Below are 16402 nucleotides of genomic sequence, written 5' to 3'. Positions count from 1 at the left end.
GGAAAAGCTTTGGAACCAGACGAACTTGAGTTCAGATACTGGCCCTGCCCCTTACTGGTGGTTTGACCCTTAGCAAATGACCTGCCTGTTCTAAGCAGTTTCTACATCTGTAAAATGAAGATAATAATGGTATCCTCTACAACTGCTGCTGTGAGGATTAAATGAGCACATCACAAGAACTCCTCAAATTTATGGGAAAGTGCTTTGCAATCTGTAAAGAGCTACGTGAATGCCTATGATAGTGATGTTGTGAGCAGGTGGTAAGAAAAGATAAGTGTAAGACCAGCAACCCTGCAAACAAGTCACAATTATTTAAAAATTAGGGCACAAAACAACAGAGGAGCAAAAGGACTTTCACAAAGTACCTTCTTTATGTTAAGAGAAAGACTGATTTTGTTTTTAAGTGTTCGATACCTCTGTAAAAAGAAAACATCATCACCCACAAGTACAACCATCAGAACTACTCAGTGAATACTGAATAATACAGATATTTACACAAAATAAAATTCCCTGGATGTACTGAGATAAGTTGAAAGTGAGGACCAACTTGATATAGAATCTTATTTACCAATAATTAATTTCCTAAACACTGCAATAATGATGGTAGGAACTGTAACTATTTGTTGACTATATATTTATATCAGGCAATGTACACACATGGCTCCTTTAATCCATACAACAACCTCATGAAATAGGAATTATCACTCCCTTTTCATTGACAAGGAAATAGAAGCCCCAGGAGGCAAGATGTGACTTTCCCAAGGTCATACGCACTAAAGGAAGTGGAGTGGAAATACAAATCCAAATTTGTTCAAAAAGAGCACATAATTTTGTTCCCCAGAGTTTGCCAACTTCATCAACATTTCTCCTTCCAAGCAACATCACTTGCCTCTGAGTGTAAGGTTTTTTACCCAGTTACAGTTCATCCTTCTGGTCAACCCAGACTTCTTCATTTTTACCCAGGAAGTCTCTTTTGGCATCATCTTCCTTCCGCTGCCTGTCATTTCCTGGTTCCTCAGCAGAATCCTCTTCACTTCTCCCTTCTTCAGCTCCCCAGATGTCATCTTCTCATTCCTCCTCCTTTTCTTTTTTCTGCTTGGCTTCTCCTGCCTGTTTTCTTCTTCCATTTCTTCATATAGTTCCCTCCATTGCTTCTCCTTGTCCTGTTTAGAATGTAGAATTTCAAAATAATTTACAGATGATATAAACAATGTTAATCCACTTTAGAAATGTCTGGTGTCTTCCCACACTCTTAGAGATTTCTGGGATGGTGTTTGTTTACATACAAATTTTCAGTGTGTGTGCGGTGGAGAGAACTCTGTGTGTGTGTAATTTGTTCATAAATAAAATTGGTTCAGATTCAACAACCGTTTACTAAATGCCTATAGCATTGCTAAGCATAGTGCCAGACAATCTACGCACGTTTTCTCTATTCCTCACAACGATCTATGGGGTAAATGTTACTAGTCCCACTTCCTAGATAAGGGATCTGAGGTTCGGACTGATTATATGACTTGCCCAAGCTGTATAGCTAGTGAGTGGTAGAACTAGAATTAGAAACTCAGGTTTTCTGGATCTGAGTCTGTTTCTGTTTCTGCTATATCCAGGAACACAACCTTTACAGAGCTCTTTGAATTTGTTTTTAACCTGTGATCAGTACAAAATTGCATTAGTTCAGAAATGGGACTCCTATGTTCGTTAATGTGTTCATCTAGGTCCCAGAATTTGACCCCTAGAGCCAACTTCCTAGATTTTTCTACCCAAAGGTCATTAAAAAAGGGATACAGTCTAAATTCCTGTAGGGCTTTAATCTTCACCTAGAGTATCTGGTCCAACTGGTCTTTTATCCAGTTTCGAGGGACAAAACTAGAATGAGAACCTATATGCCCAGTAGGCTGGGGCCTTCTAGAATCCTGCTGGGAGCAAATGCTTGACATCTGGTTGTGTTTCCCACATTTATTAGAGGGAAAAACTTTCTCTTTTAATCAGGCCTTCATTTTCTTATGTCTGGAAAGCACTGGCTACAACTAAGATCTCTATTTCTCTACTTCCCTCTCTTCACTGCTGTACTCACTCATCGGCTTCCACCCTCCCTTCTTTACCAAAACTGCTCATGCCAAAGGTAACCAGAGACCACCAACTCCACCAACTCCTCAGCTCCACCTGGACTTACAACAATCCATTGAGCCTATCTATTTTTCGTTAGACCTCAACCAGCTCATATCCTCCTTTTCCACCTTTCTTTATTATTGTGTGATCACTCTCTTGCAAACATCCTCAATTCCCTTGCCTTCCCTTAGTTAAGCAAACCCTCAACTCTGATTATATCCAATTCTCCATGCCTGCACCTAGGCAGAGAAAATAGCTAGAGAAAACAATAAAACCAAACCCGTTGTTCTCATTTTAAACTCATTATGACTAAACTCAGGTGAGACCTTAGTGCTAGTCAGTGAGCCCACTGTATTTCTATGGTTGATTCACTCTCCTTCTCCTTGGATAACTATTTCTCATCTTCTTCTTCTTCTCAAACCTCCAACACCTCTTTCTCAATTTCGGGTTAAGTTGTTGGCCTCACTTCCTATTTCACAATCAGAAGAAATTTTCCACATACTCTGTGGCAGCCAGGGAGTTTTGCCACTTGGATTTCCCTTGAAGAAGAACCTGTCAGTCAGTGGTGATGAGTGCAGTGAGCTGCTGGCTTGAAGCTGTAGAACTGCAGCATTTGAACCCAGGACAGGCTGTTCCAAAGCAGCCCCCAGCCAGCAGCTGAGCATGGAGGGGTGCTAGGGTATGGCCATTACTAACAGAGTACTCCTCTATAGGCAGTCTTTCCACGGAGCCCTGTTGGGTGGGTGAGACTTTCTCAGAGCTGTGCCGCACTCACAGCAATTCTTACCCAATCCTTCTTTCACAGGTGTCAGACTTTTCTACCTATTTCTGTACCCTCTGCCCTTAATCTCTCCCAAACATTATTCCCAATATATATCCTACATTTCTAGCTCCATCCTGGTATCTGCTTCCCAGAGAATTCAACTGACGAATACCCCTCACTACCATATCTACCCACACCCACCTGTTTTTATTCTCATATTGTTGTTCTTTATGTCTGCAATTATGGGTGAAATATCCATACTCCCATGGAAAGCTAACTCACCTTCTTGGGCACTAAATCTTATCCATTCTCATATTCTCAAGATGTTGCTCCAGAAATTCTCCTTTGTATATGCTGTATTGATTTCTCTCTTTATTGGACCATACCCATTAGCATGCATGTAGGCAGGAGGATCTCTCTCTATATATGTATTTAAAAAAATCTTGACCAACATTTTCTACTACCTACCACCCCATTCTCTCTACCTTTTTTTCCAGTAAAATTCTCAAAGACTAGTCTATATTTGCAGTTTCTAATTGTTCTTCTTCCTTTCTTGAACCCATTTTCCCTCCCTGTATCTCTCCACTGAAACTGTTCTTGTCAGAGTCACATGAATTCCAGGTACTCAAAACAGTGGTCTATTCTCCGTCTTCATCTTTCTTGACCATTTGACATTAGTGATCATTCCTTCTCCTTTTAAAATACTAGACTTGATCTATAGGATACTACTCTTGTTTTTTTTTTTTTCTACCTTGCTTGCTACTCTGTCTTCTTTGCTTCTTCCACTTTATCTTCTTGATCTCTAAATATTGGGGTACCCCAAAACTTTTCCTTGAATCTCCTTTACTCTCTCCTTAGGGGATTTCACCCAGCTTTATAGGGGTTTTCAGTATTACCTGTAAGCTGGTGACTTCTGAATTTATATCACTTAACCAGGTTCACGCTCAATTGCCTTTTTGATATTTGGATTTCTAATAATCATTTCTGACTTAACCCTTAACGATTCTGTCTTTTACTTCTGTCCTCACCCCACCCCAAGTGTGCTCCTTCTTTGTTTTCTATCTCAGTAATTCCATCCTCTAGTCACTTGGGTAAAAAAAACCTTGGAGCCGCCCTTGTTTACTCTTACTCATATTCCATATCTAATCCATCACTCCTAATCCATCACTCCTTCAAAATGGATCTGAGCTTTTCTTTTTACCTCTACCACTATCACCTGTTTCTGCCTTTGTTCCACTCTAGTCTTTATTTATTCTTATCATCTTTTACAACATAGCAGCCAGAGTGATATTTTAAACTGTGAGCCAGTTCATATCACTCCTTTGCTAAGCATGTTTCCAGTGGCTCCCCATTTTACTCAGGGATATGGACCTCACTACTCTCATTCTCTCTCACTCAGGTCTAATCACTGTAGGCTTCTTGCTCTTGAGTAAGCAAGTTATGCTTCTACTTCAGGGACTTCGCATTTGCTATTCTTTCTACCTGGGTTTTCTTCCCCAGATACCTGCGTGGCTTGCTCCTTCCTCCAAGTCTCTTAGATGTTGTTTACTCAATGAAGCCTCTCTTGACCACCCCTATAGTAAAAGAGCAAAAACCTCATGATCACAGCCTTCACTATTGCTTTATTATTCTCCACTGCTTACCTCACCATCTCACAAGTACGAATTGACTTATTCATATGTTTTTTGTTGGTGTTCCCTGAGTGTAAGCCCATGAGGACAGAAACTTCTGTTTTATTTTACTGATGAGTCTTCAGGACCTATAACAGTGCTTTGAACAAGCATTCAATAAATATTTGTTGAGTGAATGTATGGTTTAATAATAATGGGTACCATATATTGAGCACTTACTTTATGCCAGGAATTTATGAGAGTTGCTATCATCATTCCCAAATTATAGATGAGAAAACTGAAGATCAGAAAGGTTAAATAACTTGCCCAAGGTCATACAGCTAGTAAGTGAGGGAGCCTGGATTTGAACATCAGCAACCTAGCTCTAAAATTCATGCTCTTGCTCATATTGTAACTGGAATTCACTATAGATCATATAACTGTGGAGCAGTCATTCTTTTAAAGATATATATTTAGCAATATCATTTTTAATCTTTGGTAATGTTTCACGTCAGACTGTGGCTTTTCTGATGTAGTATTTAGATAAACACTGAATTCACTTGATCTGTAAATTTGGCTGGGTTAGCATTAGTTTCCTTTTATTTTTCAATAAAGAATTTTTTTCTTTAAAAAAAATAAAATAAAATTCATGCTTTTAACCAATATGTAATATTGCCTCAACAAAACAATATTAGATGATAACTCCAAAGTAAAAACAAAACAAAACCAAACTAAAAAGTATAAAAAGGCTTAATAGATTTTTATTTTTCCATGATGACTACTTCAATGCTTCTTCGGGAATATTAAGTACAAAAGTTCTCTCAAAAAGGTTTTTTTGGGTGCTTGTGCTTTGCTGGTATTCTAAGCATGAGCTTAATATGCCTACTGGGTAATCAGACCTGCCACTGGCCACAAACCTGCTTGAATGGACCTTCCTGCAGAACCAGGGAGTCATGAAGCCATTGTCCCAATTATTACTCCACCCATAAAACAGTTCTAGGAGAGCAGGAAAGCTGGTGAACAACACTAACACCTTCCTTCTTTCTCCAAGCCATGCATCAAAACTGGGCTCAGTAGCCACCTTTTAGATCACCACACGTGAGCAGGGAGCATGACACAGGAGTGTGAGTTCTAATCCAATAAGTTTAAGGCTGTGCGTGACCTTGGGCAGTTTATATATACTCTCTGAATCTCAGTTCCTAGATCTGAAAAATGGGAATAATATCTGCTTTGTTGGGTGATTTTGAGGGCTAAGTGGGATAGCTTTTGGAAAGTGCTCAAGTACAAAGTACTTGATATCTAATGAATGTGAGTTCTTTCCTTCTCCTCCTCTCAGGAACAAGTGACCAGCAAATGAAATAATGACTTTTAGGCTGCTTTTGCAAATGCAAGACCACTGTACAACTGAGGAGTCAGACATCTGGAATTCAGGGTGGGGGCGTACCTTACTTTTCTTATTTCAGGTCTTCTTTCCAACCTCTTCAGCAAACTCTTCATCATTTGTAAGAAGGAAATTGTCAAAGATGCTCCCTGATTTTATCTGTTGAAATGCAAACAGTGGGATTAGAATGAGGTTGAAGGGCTTAAAAATTCACCTGGGGGCCTTGCTAAATGCAAACCCGAAGGCCGTGGGCCCAGAGATTTTAATCAATAATTGAGTCAGAGTGAGGGAATACAAAGGTGATTAATAATACAGAGAGGGTCCAGAATGTTGTACCACCTTAGCTGATCCACTCTAGAAGGAAGTTAGTTTACTATTTACCAAGATTTGTGTTCCTCAAACCTCTGACCACTATTATGAAAAAAATTTCATTACTCTGCTAGGCTCCAAATTGCTGCCCAGTGGTTCTTGCCCCAGCTCAGATTGAGGGCACCTACCTTTGATGCCACTTAGAGAGGCCCTTTTTAAGATTCTCTCCTTAGCATAATCAGAAAAACTAAGAGTACATAAGAAAAGGTTTGACAAGAAGTGTGAGCAGAATTTAGATTCTCTACCATATTTCTTTATTTTCTTAAAATAACATATTTAGTATTTACAATTAAAGGAAAAGATGAAATAAGTCAATGGCATATATAAGTCCAGTGTTTGTTGATTTATGATAAAGGAACAGAATACAGTGAACACAAGTCATGCAGTCAGACAGACCAGCTCAACCACATACTAGCCGAATGACTTTGGGCAAATTACTCAACTCCCCTGAGCCTCTTCCCTCATAAGTAAAATATTAAAAATAACTCCCTTGCAGTGTTGTCATAAGAATTAGAAATAATATATGTAAAGCACAGTGTCTGGCAGATAATAGTCACTCAATAAATGGCAATAATCATCATAACTTTTCAATATCTGGATCTGTTTCGGAAGGAGCAGAAGGAGGGTCATTCTGAATTTCTTTACTTTAGCAGTATGTTAGTTAATTGCGTGGGAGCAGTTGTGTGACCAAAACGAAGTTTGCGACATGAGTTATGTGTCCTCCTCCAAGGTTTGAAAAAAGTTTTGTTTTGTTTTATTTTAATGAGAAGACTTTTTTTGGCTTATATCATCCCGCCAACCCTGTCTCCAACAGAACAAATGACAAAATAGCTGCTTTGAATAGAGATTGTTATTTTGCTCTGAGTCATTTTTTAGTTGGTTTTAATAATTCCTTGTACAATTTTAGGAGATTTTTTTACCTTGGGATTTTCTTTTCTCTTTTGAGTTATCCACAGTCTTGGTTAGAGAACAGCTCATTTATTGGCTCTTCCATTTGACTCCCACAAAAAATGTTCCTAATCTTCCCTATTCTCTTCAGTGTCCCTTTATTCCCATCCCCCTCACACTAAACTCATGGTTCTGCATTCCAGGACACGAGGGCCAGTTTTGCTTCCTAAAACTTACCAGTGGAGTGATCTTGGTCTACACACATCCTCTCTGTGCCTCCATGTTTTCATTTGATAAATGGAAGAAAATAGACCTTACCTGCTTCCTTCATACAGTTCTCAGAAGAAAAGAATGCATGAGAAAGGACCTGGTTAGACTGTAAAGTCTGAAAAGTTAGCTCACTGAAAGTTACCTGTTTCCTGTGCCATATCCCACTTGAATCATAAAACGGAAAGAGTGTAGGTTTGGGCACTTTGTTGCCTATAGCATCTTGACAAGTCAAGTCACCTCTCTGAGCCCTCTGCTTGCTCATCAGTAAAAGGGAGATGGTAAGTCCTCCAGCCTCCACAGACCATATGACTTAAGGGATATCAACATGCTTTGCACTGTGGCTAAGCTATACTCATTGCCTTTTGTATCATTATTCCTTCAAAGATCATAAGGGGTCCCAAAAGTAAGAGAAAGAGTTTTCTTTTCTTTTCTTTTCTTTCTTTTTTTTTTTTAAATTTTATTTATTTATTAGATGGAGAGTGAGATCACAAGCAGGGAGGGAGGCATAGAGGGAGAAGCAGACTCCCCACTGAGCAGGGGGCCCAATGCAGGGGCTCAATCCCAGGACCCTGGGATCATTCCCTGAGACGAAGGCAGACAACCAACTGAGCCACCCAGGTGCCCAAGAGAAAGAGTTTTCTCTTTGTGGCCATCTCCTCCCAGTCTCTGTCCTGATGAAACTATGCAAGAACTTCTGTTTCAACAACAACAACAAAAGCAAGGGGATTGTGTATGGAGGCAGCAGAATAGAGGGTGAAAGTGTCAGGGACCAGGCAGGAAAGTTGACCAGCTTTTTAGGCTAGGTCCCACCAGGACGACAGCAAAGCTCACAGAGCATCTGAAGGCTAGAAACCCCAGTTGGGACAGGACAGGTGAGGGAATTCCCACCTATCTCCATGCTGAGAGTCACTAGGCTTTTCCAATAAGGTACAGGGACCCAGTGTTAAACTGGATGTATCCAGTTGGTTAAGTGTGTCAGGTGAAGTAAGACATGGGAGTATCAGACCCAATTAGAACCTAAAAGGAAGGGATGCCTGCAAGGATAATGTAAGCATGATGCAGAACTATGTCAGAACAAAAACAACAATCTAAAGAGATAATGCTGGAGTTTTAGAAATGTAGTCTCTCAGGCTTTATCCCAGACCTGCTGGATCAGAATCTGCATTTTAATAGGATTCTCCAGTGATTCATATGCACATTACAGTGTGAGAAGCATTCCTAGAGCGTGGTTTAAATTCTCAAAGGTTTGCCTGCTTGGAGAAGTTGATACAACTCAAAAACAATTAGTGTCAAATCATTTAAAAATTTTGTACAAAATTTTTAACAAAAGTGTAGTTTTAAATGTATACCTTAATGTTATCAGTGAAAAAAACCACAATGCATTTTAAGGAAACTATCAGATTAGGCATATTAACACGACCACATATTTACATAAGATATAGAAAGTTCTTATTATTTATTAAAAAGAGACAACTGGAAAAAAAAAGGTAACAATGGAAACTTGTGCATTGAACTTCCACATTCTTCAGATAGGAAAGGAAGGAAAGAAGGACAAGTGTTCCTCCCTCCCTCGCCTCCTCCCCTCCCCTCTCCTCCTTCTCTTCTGAACCCCTGCCGTGCATGTGATAATTTATATACATCATCTCCTTGACCTCCTATGCTGGTCTCACTAAGCCAGGAAACCAAGAAAGTAGAAAATAAATAAACCAAGAAAGCTTCATACAGGGGGTGTCTATCCAAGAGCCCTTTGGCAGCCCTGTACTATAGACTGATTTCCCTGGCTGGTCAGAGACAGGTTTCCCTGGCTATGGAACCTTCCAGGATATACTCAAAGACAAGTAGCTAATTTTCTATAGGCTCTATTATTGTACAGTAGGCGTAGTCAATAAAGGCTGATAGACCTTTGTTTGATTCCTGTCTCTACCATGCACTAGCTGTGTGCTCTTGGGTGCATCACTTGACATTTCTGAGTCTCAATTCTGTCAAATGTAAAATGGGATAATAAGAGACAATAGTACTTATTTTCTAGAGTTATGAGGATTAAGGGAGGTGATACAGGTAAAGCATTGATTCCAGACCTGTGTTTAACAAAAGTGAATTTCCTTCCTCTCCAAGGGAATTCCAAGACTATGTAGATTGCAGGTTTTTGTTTTTGTTTTTGTTTTTTGTATAGATTGTAGTCTTTCAGAAGCCTCCTGGGCTAAAGCCTTCATTCTAGGGCTGGCATTCAATTGAGGTACTCTCTTTTCTCCTAATTTGGGAAAGAAAACTCCCCATCTTCAGTAAAGGTCTCAGGGAAGAGAGAGAGAGAGAACAACTCCATGAAGGCCTGAGTATCTGAGCCTACCTCTTTCCCTTCCAACCAGAGCCAGGAAAGAGGACTGGAAGAGAAAGAAAGGCTAGGTCAAGAATTGCCATCATGAGGCCCCTGGGTGGCTCAGTAAGTTGAGCATCTGATTCTTGATTTTGGCTTAGGTCATCATCTCAGGATCATGAGATGGAACCTTGCTTCAGGTTCCACACTCAGCAGGGAGTCTGTTTGAGATTCTTGCTCTTCTTCTCCCTCTGCCCTTCCTCCTACTCTCTCTTGCTCTCTTTAAAAACAATAACTCAAAAAAAATTTTTTTAAGAAGAATTGCCATCGTGGCTGGGCCAATCACATCTGACATCTGTCTGGGGATTTATTTTTATTTATTTATTTAAAAATTTGTTTATTTTACCACATCTCTGATGATTCTCTTTGCCCAAAATCACCCCCAAGTATCATGCAGGACCAACAGGGCAGTGTAAAGTACTGGAAGCCTGAATCTGGCCTCAGAAGACCTACACTCAAATCTCAGCTTTTCTGTTCACCAAATGTGTCTTCAGGCAAATTATTTATCATTTCTGAACCTCAGTTTTCACATTTAGAAATAGAAGATTTCATAGTGAGAATTAAGTAGTATTTGCAAAGTCTCTAATGTGGTACTTGGTACATGGTAGGGACTCACTACATTTTAGCTATTGCAGTTATCAGGACAAGTTATTACTCCCATTTTAAAGATGAGCAGTTTGAAGCTTAGAAAGATCAAGACTCATTCAAGTCTTGTGATTTCTAGCCTGCAGCTCCACTTTATGAAAACTTTAGAGGGACTATTGATCAGTGGCTCTGAGCCCAGAGAACTTTACCTGCCAAAGGTCCAGGCCAAGAACACTGATGTTCTAATAGTAACAAATGGTGGGGTCAGGCTTACATTTAGGGTTGTCTATTTCTGGATGAATCCACTCCCCCGGTAATTGGGATTGTCCATGATCTGAGGTTTCCATTGTCCCTAAACAAAGAACCAAAGAGTGAACACAGCATTAGTATTTTCTCATTCTTCTCATATAATCAGAAAGACCAATTTATAAGGACAGTTGCATACCAGAGCAGGATTCCTGTAGCCTCTTTCTCTTTTTATTTTTGAGCTAATGCATGAGACTCTTTCAAGTTCTCCTTTCTACCTAGAGGGAGCTGAACAAGGTGACAGATACCCATTCTGAGCCTGGTCCCATCTCTATGCCAAAGTTAGTTCACGAACTTAAGAAAATGTAGCTTCACAGGGAACACCGTTTAAGAACTTTGGCACTTGGGGCCATTCTCTTCCTGATATGTAATACAGGAAACTGTGGCCAAATAAAATCATGCTTGTGTTAGTTTTATTTCTGGACCATTTGATAGCTGATTCCTTAGTTTCTTCTCATTTTTGATACAAGGTCAGGAGCTAACCCTTAAGGAGAAGTTCCCCATCCCCACCCTCAATACTTTTGACTCATTCATGTCCCACTTTTCCCTTTTAGGATCAGTGCTAAGATTTCCGGTTCCTGACCCCAGACCCATTTCCTGTTTTGACCATGTTCCTTTGGCTGCTTTCCACCGCTCTGTACAAACCCCTTGTCTAGGGCTGCCTGGACCTCCCCCTCCCAGCGTTGACCTTTACCAGACCACCCTCTCCCAGGTAGGCACAGCCCTGAAAGCAGGGCCCAGATGAGGCTACAGTCTTATAGGCAGTGGGTGGTGGGACGTGGTGAGAAGACAATAGGATCTCAGAGTTTCTTTTCTATAAATTAAACTTCACATCTCTTCTGTCTTATTTCTCATACCCATTGCAAGAAGAGGCCCTCCTCACCTTATACTTCAGGTTTGGTATCAGAGGTCCTTCCCACTCCCCATCTATTGCCTCATTACAGTTGTCTGGCTTCTTGAAGTTTCTGTCTGGGATGTATTCAAAGTCCTCCCAGTCCTAAAACAAAATGTTCCTCCTTGAGGACAGGTGAGTGGGCTGGAATGAAACTGCAGTCCATATAGTCAGGCTAGACCTGGCTCCTTAACCCTGCTACCCTCCTGTCCTTACCCCCATGAAAGCCCTGCTCAAGATTCTGTAAACAAACCCAATATAGGAGAGAAAAAGCCTTTACGCAACTCTAGTCCTCCTCAAGTTCACTGTCACTTTGACCTTGAACACTTCAAGCTCAAATAAGATGAGAATTTCCCTTGTGTCAGACCCTCTCCCTCCCTCAATCATGTGCCTTTACTGTCATAACAAGTCTTCTAGCCTGTATCCCTCTTCCTGAAGACCTCTCTTGGTGATCTGCTTTGTACCCAGGTTGCTCCCAGACCTGTTACAGTCCTCCCTTTACTCCAGGCCCCTTCTATTTACCAAGACAAATCTCCAGGTCACAAACAGCCTATCCTGATTTTCATATGTCTTCTGATGTGGAGTCTCCAATGTTTTACTCTATCTACCTAGCAGTTCTCCTAGGTGCTGACCATTTTCCCAGACTGACTGAAGGCTTTGATGCCAAGCCTATAGACTCAAAGTCATTCAGTAGCATTGCAACTGGGAGAGTTCTCTAGTTCCTGAACTGTCTCGGCTGCCTTTTGATTCCTGACATGTAACAGTCAGCATCCCATCATGGGGACTATAGTCTTGTTAGATCCCTGACTATCTAACTACTTTCCATGTTCTCCAGTTCTACTCAGTGGGGAACATAGAGACCTGTAACCTCTCTCCTCTCTCCCAGGGCTTGAGCCAATCCTGACTACATCAGGTGCATGGTCCTCAACAAGAGTGAGAGTTGCTCCGAGCCTGCCTGCTGGGCCTGGAAGACACCTAGACCCTATTTTTCTTGTTTGTGCTGAAGGCACAGACACAGTCTAATCATCTCTCTTAATTCCCTAACTACACTTCCCTCCCATGGAACTGGAGCCCTTTGCTAAATCACCCTACATGTGGCTGGGCCTCTGCCCACCTCTCTGTAGGCTTCTTCTTAGGGACTTCTTAGGGATTCCAGCTGCTGGGTCCTATGTTGCTCCTTGCTTAACCCCAAACATCTCCTCTGCATGAGGATGAATCTGCTCTGACCTGTGGAGTAGCAACAAAATAAGTGAGGCCCTCCGTGGCCTGGCTCCAACAGACCTTTCCAACCTCATCTCCCACCAGTCTCCACCTCAAACTTGATGCTCCCCAAATACTAAACTGCTGCTTTCAGTTCTTTACACAACCATGTTGCTTTCCACCTAATTGTTGTGCCTTTGCTCCTGCTGTTCTCTGGGTCTGGAATATCTTCCCTCCAACCCTTGCCCTCCAAACCCTTCAGTGTTTGAAATTCAGTACATTATTAACATATAAATCCCACATGTTAAGGCCTTACTATATACTAGTCACTGTATTATGTATGTTAGCTCATTTAATCTTCACAACAACCTTCACCCATGGGTATTATAGCATTTCCTGTTTGTGAAATTGACTTTCACAGCAATTATGTTCCTTGCCTAAAATCTAACTGCAAGTAGGTTAGAGTCTCACAGGTAGTAAAGGGTGGAGCTCAAATTCAAACCCGTATCTAACTCCAGAGTCTATGTTTCTAGGTTAACCCAGTCACTCAAGCATTGCCTCCTCCTTCCTAGACCACCACCTGCATCCTAACACAGGCTAGGTTAGGAGTCTCTTTTTTTTTTTTTCAAAGATTTTATTTATTTATTCATGAGAGACAGAGAGAGAGAGAGAGCGGCAGAGGGAGAAGCAGAGTCCCTGTGGAGCAAGGAGCTCAATGTAGGATTCAATCCCAGGACCTTGTGATCATGACCAGAGCCGAAGGCAGACGCTTAACCAACTGAGCCACCCAGGCACTCGTTAGGAGCCTCTTTTGGGCTCCACAGGATTTGGGCTTCCCTGACTCTCAGCACTAATTACATAGCATGATCTTCATCTGTGTATTTATCTGCATCCCACACTAGGTTCTGAATCCCAGGAGGATTCTCAATCCCTGGATTGTCCTATCCATAGCTATATCCAGTAGAGCCTCCCAGTGAATGATAATAAATCAGTGAATATACTCCATACACTCCCCATATCAATAACTCTGGAGTCAGAGATCCAGGTTCAAATCCTGGTGCTAATAGTATATGTATTTGCCAAGTCACTTCATTTTCTAAGTGTCAGTTTTCTTATTCATAACAGAGATCAGAGCACACTGTTCACAGAGGCTGCCAGAAGGATCAATAATATCTCAACAAATGTGAGTTACTTCCCTCTTTCCTCCACACCTCTTTGGATACCAATATTTAGCTGGACACCTCCTTGAGGGATTAATGCCCCAGTTTTTGCTTCTATTCCCAGCCTTCTTTTCCCATCCCCATAGCTGACATCTCCACCTGTTTCCCAAACACTGTCTAATCTCAGGTTTCCTATCTTTAGGATCCTCTGTTTGCAGACATTCATCCCATTTCCTTGGTTTCCAGGCGTAGAGGTCTTTTATCTTCCTGGGAGGCAGGAAGTTCCAGTCGTCCTCCAGACCCCCAGCTGCCACTTGCTAGTTGTTGATTTTGACCTCATAAGTAGCATTGGGGCAAATGATCAGAGTGTAAATGTCTTTGATCTAGAAAGGGGATGGGGAATATTTCAACTCCTATTGGACATCTTTGGACCTCAAGCATTACAGGCACCACTGAAAACAGTTCCTGAATGCCACCCCCCCCCCTTATACACAAACATACTTCACCATATCCCTCATCCCATTTCTGTGGTTAACCCAATAGAGACTCTAGATCTCATTCTCCTAAGTACACACTCCTTTGGTCTCTCCTAGCCCCCACCCTTCTTCTATCACAGCTCTGGTCATTCTCTGATCTTGTCTGTTTTTCTGTCTGTCCCCCTAGATTGTAAGCTTCTCAATGGGAGAGGTCATGTCTGACTCATTTGTTGTGTCTGCAGCTTCCAACACAAGGCCTACCCCAGAGGAGGACCTCAGGGAGCCTCTGCATGTATAGTCCTGCTAACAAAGGCCTTGAGCCTGAACACGAGTTCTCCAATGATGCAAGTCCTATGGGCTTTTCTAGACCCAGTTCCTGCCCCTCTCTGGCACTCTAGTTGTGTCAAATATCTTGCAAATTTCTCAGCTCTTCTTGACTTTTCTCATGTGATTACCTCTTCCAGGAATTAAATCTTCCCTAAAATTGTCACTCTTTCACAAAACCAATTCATGCTCATCTTTTAAAACTCAGCACAGGGGAGTCCTCTAAGAAGCATTCCCTAAGCCTCCAGGTTATGTAGGGGGCTTCTTCTGTGCTTCCCCAGACCCTCAACATACTCCTTTTTTGATTCATACCTTCACTGGACTGTGAGTTCTGTGAGGTCAGAGGCCATGTCTGGCTCACTCTATCCCCAGCCCAAGGCCCAGCACAGAGTTGGCATTTGTTGAGTGCCGATTGAGTTGTCAATAAAATCCAGCTACTATCTTCCAACCAACCTAGATCTCTCTAACCTGATGTTACTAAGATATAAACACCACCCATATTTAAGCCCAGCACTCCCTACCTCCCCCATCTCTTCAATATCTAGCAGTGGGCCATGCCAAACATTCTTTCAAGAGGGGACCTTATCTGACTTTTAGAAATTGCTCCTATGTGAACTTCTATAATTTATAGCACATGTCTATATCTATTTTCTGAAAGTATTTAATTTATAGGGTTTTTGTAAGGATTAAGTGAGATAACATATATAAAATGCTTATCCTTCTCCCCCAGGCTGAGGACAAGCCCACATACTCACCCTACATTTGATGGCCTTTTTGTTCTCATGGTATTTCCCTTGGTAGCAAAGGATGACATGTATTTTGTTGTTGCCAAAGCCACAGATGTCAGGGCCTAGAATTTAAACCCTAATGCATGATTTTATATCATTTTTAAGCAGTTTGCCTGGTCCGAGGCTAAGACAGACACAACCTATGTATTCATCAGGGTCCCAGCAAGAGATAAATAGCATACTCAAATTTAGGATTACTTGAGGGGAATTTAATAAAGGAACTATTTACAAAGAAGGGGGCAGGACATTGAGACGACATAAGGAATAGTGCGGTGCTGTGAGCGAGCAACAGTAGGGCTATTCCTACCCCTATCCTTGCAAGGAGCAAGAGTAGTTACCACCAGAGCCTGGGAAAAAAAAAAAAGTCCCGTGGGGAGGATGGCCAGGAGGGAAGCTGTGACTTTCAGTTGAGAGACACAGCTCTTTTCCCTCCCTCTGATCTCCTGCCAAGGCTTCCATTGACCAAACCCAACCAGAAAGCCCCTCCTGTGCCAGGTACCTTATACCATATTATTTAGTTCTCACGACAAGCAGCTGTTACTATCTCCACTTTTAGCTGGGAAAGTTGTGGCTCAGAAAAGTTAAGTAACTAGCCCAAGGTCAAAGAGCTAATAAGTAGCATTGCTGGGATTTAGCCCAAACTTAGGGAGAAACAGAGCCGGGGGTTCTTTCTGCTTTGTGAAAACTTAAGAGGCAATTGTTGATCAATGGCTCTGAGCCTGGAGAGCTCATTGTGACAAAGGTCCGAGAATAGGTTATAACCTAGTTTTTCAACCTCATTCCCCATGTTATTGCTCTCTGACTATTCTAAACACACACACACACACACACACACACACACACACACACACACACAAGACGTGCTCTAGCCACACTGGTCTCATCATTTTTCTACTTGCATTTCAAT

General features: G+C 41.5%; 1 pseudogene; it reads right to left on the bottom strand.

Annotated features, from left to right (window-relative positions):
* LOC113254214 (calreticulin-like) overlaps window positions 1–16402 on the bottom strand; it is a 49090-nt pseudogene that overhangs the window by 25193 nt on the left and 7495 nt on the right.

Source organism: Ursus arctos, unplaced genomic scaffold, assembly GCF_023065955.2.
Source record: "Ursus arctos isolate Adak ecotype North America unplaced genomic scaffold, UrsArc2.0 scaffold_12, whole genome shotgun sequence".
NCBI lineage: Eukaryota > Metazoa > Chordata > Mammalia > Carnivora > Ursidae > Ursus > Ursus arctos.
The sequence above is the reverse complement of the archived record's forward strand: the minus strand, read 5'-3'. Positions and strand labels throughout refer to the sequence as shown.